The sequence below is a fragment of the Theobroma cacao genome, chromosome 9 (genome assembly GCF_000208745.1).
Source record: "Theobroma cacao cultivar B97-61/B2 chromosome 9, Criollo_cocoa_genome_V2, whole genome shotgun sequence".
Classification (NCBI taxonomy): domain Eukaryota; kingdom Viridiplantae; phylum Streptophyta; class Magnoliopsida; order Malvales; family Malvaceae; genus Theobroma; species Theobroma cacao.
In genome coordinates, this window is record NC_030858.1 from 12,211,409 (window position 1) to 12,220,487 (window position 9,079).

Consider the following 9,079-nt stretch of genomic DNA (forward strand, 5'->3'; position numbering starts at 1 on the left):
GTAAGATGTTTTGGAGCCCTAGAAGGCTAATGGAAAATTTTTAAATAAAATAATATTGTATTAATAAAATAATATTAAAATATTAATATTTTATTTCGTGTCAAAAATTTTCATGAAGGAGAAATATATGGTCAATCTAAGTGGGGGAGAAGAAAGACGAGGAAATTTTAGAGAAAAATGACGTTAATGGGGCCTGCGTGTCTTTATTAAATAAAGCTAGCGAGGGTAAGTAAATATTTAAATATTATGGTGTTGCCACGTTGAATCATAAATTTGATATTTTATTGGTACAAGTGTTAAGGAAGAAAAATGGAAAGAAATTGGAATTAAAAGATTGTGGGAGGATACAATTAAAAAAGGGTAAAAACCTCGGAGGGCAAAACTATAATTTCTCATAAAGCTTCGTCAAAGCTTCCAAAGGAAGCTTTGACTCTCCACCCTTATCCCATTGCCGGCCATTGTGTCCAAGGCATCATCTTTCTCCTTCATCTCCTCCCAACGCCATTTTTGTTCCTCCACCATAAAAATGAAGATTTTCATTTACTTTCCTTTTCTTTTCTTACTCTTTCCTTCTCCTAACTTCTTGGGCATCAAACCTGCAGCTTCTAACCCCAATTTACAACACATCTAAACCCTAGAAGAGAGAAAGAAAAATCTCTCTTCTTTTCCTTTATTTTCTATTTCTATTTCACTTTCAACAACACTTGGATTTTTGGCTTCAAATCTTCATTTTTAAGGCTAAAAGGTATATATTTTCAACCCTTGAATTTTTGAATTTATGGGTTTGTAATCTTTAGACTTTATTTTCTAAGTTTCTTCAAATTTTCTTTCCTTAAAATTTGCTAGATTTGGTTGATCTTTATACCTTCAAGCACCAAGGTAAAGAAACTTCAAACTTGAGCAATTAATTTAATGGGTTTGTGAATTAGACTAGAATTCTAGGTTAAAAGTTGGGTTAGAGTGTAGATTGTATAGTGTATATTTATTAGAATTATTAAATTCAAATTATGACTTGATGGAGGTTGTTATGGCTTATTGGTAAATATAGATTTTAACGGTATTTAGGAACTACTTGGATTAAGACTTTGTGGGCACTAGTCTTGTAAGGTGGCATTAAGGTGAGTGAACTTGCATTTAAAAATGTTTTGGGATAAATGCACATGTGTTTGAATGAATCATTTGAAAACTTTATTTGCCTTTGCTTTAAAATGTGCTTGGGAACAAGCCTTTGATGAAATGTCTTTACGTTGTGAAAATGTGCAATGTGATTAACTCATGTGTTTCTATATTATGCGATACGTATAATGTGATAAGTTACGTAATTAAAATATTATGTTGAATTGCCAATTTATTTGTGGCATGTGATTTATTGTTATGCAAAGATTCTTGTTACATGTGCCATGCATTGAAATGTAATGTTGAATGATAATTATAACTGCGCATGTGCGGTGTAGGAGTGCACATGCTAGTGATGATGGGTGATTCCAGCTATGTGCGGTGTGGGAGTGCACATAAGCTGATGACCGGTGGGTGATGATTCCAGCTATGTGCGGTGTGGGAGTGCACATGAGCTAATGACTGATGGGTGATGATTCTAGCTATGTGCGGTGTGGGAGTGCATATGAGCTGATGATTGGAAAATGATGATTCCAGTTATGTGCAGTGTGGGAGTGCACATGAGCTGATGACCGGTGGTTGTATACATGTTTACACATACCATAGAAATGTTAGAGAAAATATTATGTAACTGCACTGAATGTTGAAAGTTGAACTTCCTACATGCTTTAAAATGAGTTGAAAAACAACACGGCGTGGAGGTTTGTTCATAATATACAAAATTGCATTGTTTTTAAACGAGTGCATCATGTTTTAAAAAAACTCTCTGTATCGTTTGCTTGTTCCCTTCCTATGTTCACCACTAGGTTTATACTCATCCTTTTCAACTTCATGTTTTAGTTTTCAGGTTCGAAGATAGTTGGATCTTAGGTAGAGGCGCTTCCTTTTTTTCACCTTACGGTAGGTTTACCAGAACACTCCATGATAGTATCCATGCCAGAGTCACTCCGTTGATAGTCAAGGTCTTTTGTATGTGCATATGGTTATTTAAATGTAATTCATGAGATTTGTTGTAAACATTGTATGCTTGGTTTGCATGATAATGTTGCCATAGGTTGGCAAATGGTAATATTATTTTGTGAATGGTATTGTTCAGTTGCCATGATTTATTTTTGAAAGGAAATTACTTTGAAAACAATGAGCTAAGAACCTTAGAGGTAAAAGAGGGACAGGTGGTCCAATAAACAAGTTTTCATAGAAAGGCTTGCTTGGGCCTAGTGGGCCACACCTATTGGGTCCTTGCGCCGGTCATGGCCCAAAAATTGGCTATGACATACATTCCCAAATGTATCAATACATTTGCATGATTTCCCCTCAAATCTATTAATACATGGGGGCCATGTATCGATAGATTTCAAATAGAATGCTCTCTGCCTGAAATCTATTGAAAGATTTGGGAATCTATCGATACTTTTCCCACCGAATGCCTTCGATTTTAAATCTATCGATACATTTGGATAATTTATTGATAGATATTTATCCTAGTTCAAATCTATCAATATATTCTTGAATGTATCGATGGAAAATGTCCAGATTGCTTTATATTGTTCTTCCTGCCAAAACTATATCGATAAGTTGATGAATGTATCATTACATTTTCCCTTGTAAGCACATTTCCAACGTTTCCAACTTCCAAAAATCTAAATCTTAACACCCTAAATCATTCCCTGTTAAAGTGAACTTCAAACCAATTATTTTAACTCAAATTCCCTTACATATATTCTCAAATATAAGATCAAACTTAGATCAAAACCTCAAACTTTAAGATTCCTCACATATTTTCATAAAAATTGCCTAAGTGTTATGATTTAGGCTTCATACACTTAACATATTCTACACATCATCAAAGGTCCTCAAATACACAATATTTTTCAGAATCATTCTCTATACACATAGGTATATTCTCAAATCTTTAAATGCACATATCAAGGATGCAATCAAATTCCTCAATTGGCTTAATTCATACCACATAGTTCTTATCAAAATCGAGGGTGTTACACATGGGTTCCAAAAAGAACTAAATCTCTACATGGTAAGGTGGAAAAGATTAATGTGGTTCAAAAGGGGACCAAGGTTACCAAAAACAAAAGTTTGAATTTCTTTTTGTAGGAGGAGCTTACATGATTAAGGTGAAAAGCACAAGAAAGAGGTAAATGGAATATATTCTTATGAAATTGAATACATGCTTGCTAGATGAACAAGTTAATAATGATTAAGAGTGCTTAATGATGATATTATCTTGACTATTGATGATATGTTCTTATTAAGAAAATTCTCTTTTGAATTATCATTTCCATGAGGATTAGATAATTTCTTTAAAATGTTTGATTGATACCTTGGGCATGCATTGGAACTAATTGGCATATACTTCTTGAAATTCTAAGTATTTCATGTATACTTTGAACATTTATCTAAATACTCATACCTCTCTAGTTCTATGAATGTTTACGTATTAGATTAGCATATTGAATATCCATTTCAACACTCATTATTATATGCTCATGACTTATCCTTAAATTTTTAGCAACTCTTTGGCTTCATGATTAATCCAAGGAAATGTAAGATTATGCTATAATGTGATTGGATACTTTATCTCTTCACCTTAATGTATCATGTTCATCTTGTTGGTATTAAGCCTAATGAACTTTTAAGGGGGAGTTAATCATCGATCTTGTCTCATGATTCATAAGCAAATTGAAATCTTCAATAACAATAAGCTTGATGGAAATTTAAAAAATGGTGTTCTTTATTTAATGGCAATATCCTTCAAACACCATATTAATCTTGCACTTAATAATGCCTCATAATTGTGCTTAAATGGCAAAATATGCCATGAGTATGCTCCTCATTATGCCTTGTAAATTATGCCTATTGTATTTGTTAGTTTAGTTAGTTCAATAAAAATGATGAGAGAATATCCAAAAGAGGGGATGCATTGGATTTCAAAATTTCTTTTCAATAACTTGAGCTTTTGAGCTTGATAACAAGTTTTAAAAAAAAAAAATTTCACTTTAAAACAACCAAAGGAAATGAACAAACAAGCTAAAAACAAATTTTTAATACTCTTCATGGTGAAGTGAAAAGCTCAAGTATAAAAATAAAGAGTAAGTGAGTTATTAACAAATTTCACAAACAATTTTCATGAAAAATGCAAGCTTAAGAAGAAGGAAGATTCATAAACTTACTTTCTATTTAAAACATTTCAAAAACAATTTGAAAACTAAATGAGCAATTGCATGGTTCATAGCTTAAAACCAACTGCATGGGAGATTGCAAGAGACTAGTAGTGAGGTGCAATCTAATTAGTGTCATCGCATGCAAAACAGCATGTCCTCATGTTGAATAGATAAGCTTTGTCCTTAATAATAGAGTACGAGTAATAATTTGGATATGTTTTATCAAAGATTTTGCCAATCTGTTTTAAGTATGAACATGTGGAATTGGGTGCTCAACCTTAATTCCCAGTGAAGCACAATATGCATCAAAGCCCTTTGATGTAAATCCACCAACATTATTTATCCTTATGCTCTTGATTGGATAATCAAGGAAATGTGCCTGGAGCTTTATAATCTACGCAAGTAAACGTGCAAAGGTGGCGTTGCATGTAGATAACAAGCAAATATGGGACTATTTGTAGGATGCGTTCACTAATACCATGAAATATTGAAATGGCCCACTTGATGGTTGTATTAGTCCACAAATATCACATTGGATTCTTTGCAAGAATGAAGGGGATTCCAAACTCACCTTTTTTATAAAAGGTTTAGCAATGAGTTTTCCTTGTGAACAAGTTCTGCAAGTATAATCTTTGGACAACAAAACCTTTTTATCCTTAAAGGGTGTCTTCTAGTATTTTAGATTATCCTATGCATCATCGTAACTCCTGGGGAACGTAGGTGATCATGCCAAAGTGCAAACTCATTTGGATTTACCATTTCCAGGACATGGTAGTGTAGGATTCGATAACTCTAACATTGACATAATACAATCCTATACTTAAAGCTTCCAACTTCTCATGGATGGCCTTCTAGCCCATCTTATAAGAAGTGATGCAGAGACATTCCTTATTTTTCTCATAAATTGTCTCAAGACGGTACCTATTATAGCATGCATCTTTGAAGCTAAGTAGATTCCTGTTTGATCTATTGCTTAGCAATGCATCCTCGATATGCAAGGTGGTGCCATTTGGCAAGACAATTATGGCATTTTAGAAGCCATCAATAATCCTAATGGGACCTGATATTGTATGGACATTTGCCTTACGCAACTTCACACTCAAGAAAAAGTGTTGGCCATAAAGTATGGTATGTGTTGTTGCACTGTTAAGCAAACAGAGATCTTCCTTTTTCTTGGTGATGCCTATTTGCACTTGTATTGACAACTTCAAGTGTCCAGTATCATGAAAATTTGAAAATTTGTCATGGGATTGAAAAAATTTTCAAATAACAAATATGGAATCAATTTCATAATAATTTTTATTAAATGACCATATTGCTCTTCCTTGGGAATAATCAACCAAGGGTAATACATTATGAGAAAATAAAGAGAAAAATAGTAAAATCCTCAAACCTTAAGATTGGGTTATCCTTCACCAATCTGATGCCTTATCTTGGCAATTACTCGAAGAAATAAAAAACTTCCAAGGATGTTTTTGCTTCTACAAGAGCAAGGGGAGTCATTTCAAGAGAGGCATTGTTAGCGTCAATGTTGGTCATAACAGTAGGATTCTCAATGGCAGGAGTTTCAACATGCTTGCCGTTATCCTTTAAGGATGCCTAGTGTAGATCAGCAAAATGTTTTGGTGTACGACAGGTACGCAGCCAATGTTTAGCCATGCCACTACGAGAGCAGATACTTTCGTCATGCTCCTTCTTGGGTTTCTTGCCTTGCCATGATTCAAGTCAAGATTGGATTGTCTAAGGCGGTTAAACCTCTTACCACCCCAATATGGGTTATGCCCTTAGCTGCACTCATGGCCCTTAAATCGGCTTGTATTCTTACTAGAGCTAGCATTTTCTTGGGGCAATGATTTCAAGCTAGCAGATCTAAGATTATGGTTCTTGAGCAATAGCTCACTACTCTGCTCGGTAGTCAAGAGGACAAAAATCAACTCCGAGTACGTCTTAAATTGACATATTGGTATTACTATTGCAATACAATATTTGAAGAATGAAAGGTGAAGAAAGTTTTCTCTAGTAACTTTAATTCAGTGAGCTTAACATTGCATAACTCTAACCAAGACACAATATCAAATAAGGCTAAGTTATAGTCGGACACTAATTTGAAATCTTGCAACTTGAGATGCTGCTAGTCATACTGTGTTTGAGGGAGGATAACAGTCTTTTTATGATCATACCTTTCTCTCAACCTCGTCCACAGGATCTCAAGGTCTTAGATGGATAAATAGTGAGTCTTCAGGCTCTAATGCAAATGACGGTGAAGGAAAATCAGTGCATTCGCCTTATCTTTGTCATTTGCGTTATCATCTTTAATAATTGCATGAACAAGACCTTCCCCTTGGAGATATATCTCCACATCAAGGTATCCGGACAAATAATTGCTTCCACTCACTTCCAGGATGTGGAACTTGGGCTTTTCAATATTGTCCATGATTCTGTGTACAGAAATTGGACCCTAAAGTTAATTATGAAAGCTATATGGATTCTTGGAGACCCACCACCGCTTCAGGGGGTGTAAGGAGGTTCAACATCCGTTGTCGGCTTCAGATTGGTTGGATGGTATACAAAATTAAAATCTAATTGGTTGAAGAGTTAAAAAAAAAATACCTTCTTAGTTGGTTAGAGTCCCGTGCCGATAACCTGTTCTAAAATATGACTTTGAAAGAGAATATTAGAGAGAAGTAGTAAAAATGTAAGAAGATCTTTTATTTCATTCCTTGTTCTAGTATATCTACCATAAACTATAATGCCTTTATTTATAAGCACAAATAGATGGAGGGGAGATGAATTTACATAAATAGAGGGGATGAACTTAGTAGATAGGAATGTATATACATTGAATGAAACTAAAAGATAGAGATGTACCAAAATAAATGTGTACATTTGATATGGGGAGATACATTGAATGTTATTCATATATATATTCATAACATTAATATATTAAACTATTTGATGATCAAAGTACCGAAATAGTCCTTGTACCCATGTGTTTTCATCAATTTAGTCCATATACTCAAAATCTGGTCAATTAAGTCTCTCGATTTTGGGAATTCTAACAATTTAGTCCCTCTTCCTTACATCATTAATATTTGTTATTAGAGGTGGTGACATCAGTGTTGATGTTAATGATGATATGGTAGATTTGCTAACGTGGCAATGCCACGTGGTATAGACATGATGATGTGGCAATGCCATGTGGCATTTGCATGATAAGGTGGCAATGTTGCTATGGCGAATAGAAAAAAAAAATTTTTCAAAAAAAAATATATAAGCCACGTCATAAGTATTAAATTGAACAAAAATACACAGTACATAGACAAAATTGAATAAAATTAAGGTGTTTAGGGATTAAATTGAACTAAAAATTTGTCACGACTCGAAACTCTCATCGAGCCTGTGACAACCGTCGCGAAGCCTCGACAGACATTCTTCCCTCGAAATGCCTTTCGAGACCTCGCAAGGCTTTTGTACCAGTTTTTCCATTCCTCTCTCTTTTTTGCTTTTTTTTAATAATAAAATAAAATAAAAATATTAATTAAAATTATCTATTTTAATGTAAAACAATATATATGTATATTTTTGAAACATCAAAAATTAATTTTCTGCACATAAAAATAAAATAAATTTATACATACTGTAATATAAAAAAAACTGGAGTATGCAATTTAAATTACAATGACACGTGGGCCCCCAAATAACTTAGAAGGTTTAAGTCTATAACCTTACTTTCTAGGATGCAATTCCGAAATTTACTTCTCGATGCAATTGACAGTCTACTGCATATTCTGAGCCTGAAAAATGTATAGGAAGAAGGGGTGAGATTAAAAAATCCCAGTGAGTAGACAGACATCATCAAAATAATCTAAAGCCGAGTAATATGAGAGAATTAAAATAATTCATCCCAACCCATATAAATAATTGGATTTCATCCAATTACTCAACATGGCTTATGCACTTTTCAAAAACTTGGCCCTTGCCAAAAATCCATTCTCGGGGATACCCCGCGAAGGCATCTTACCGAGACTGCCAAGGCTGTTTATTGTCACACACACAAACACATTTCACCTATGACAACACAACCGTTCCTTGGCGTTGGCTGAGTCCCAATTTCACATGGTGGCCAGCGTGAAGTGTACTCAAATCCTACCTCGAGAGTTATCCTACGCGCTTCTCCAATCGAGGTAAGCTCAATAATTGGGAACCGTGCCCCTCTAATTAGGCTGGCCGATGGAACCCCCGTCACTATAGTGCCCACTTTATAATCCACCAACCAATAAAATCATAATAGTATGACATGGCTCACTTAACCCATTCAAGGCAAATCAAAGAAGTTCACATTCTTTAAATCATAAAAATAACCAGTCATACCCACATTTATCATAAGCCATTTAATGTAAAATCATGGATAAATAACACAATCATAGTATAGGTCTCCAATTACTCTATTTTTGAAATCATTGTTAAATTTTTAAAAATTTTATAAAATCTCATTTTTCCATAAAACACAATAATTTTTCAATTAAACCATTTTCCATAAAATCACACAATTAAATAAATCTACTCTAGATAATTAAGACGATAGTAAGTTTACTCACTATACTAGGAGTAGATATACTCCTATTCTCGATCCTCGGGTGTAGTCTTTTACCCGTATCAGATAGCTCACCACCTATCCACAATACATGACACAAAAAATTCAATAATTTGTGTCAAATCAATATATATTATTTCAGGCTCTTATCCATGCGTATGCACTAGATAGGGTGTGAAATGTTTGGACAATC

General features: G+C 34.1%; 1 long non-coding RNA gene across 1 annotated transcript; it reads left to right on the top strand.

Annotated features, from left to right (window-relative positions):
* LOC108663421 lies at positions 705 to 2,201 on the top strand. The gene is made up of 3 exons (XR_001929403.1): positions 705 to 745; positions 847 to 879; positions 1,957 to 2,201. It is a non-coding gene; the product is annotated as an uncharacterized LOC108663421 (long non-coding RNA).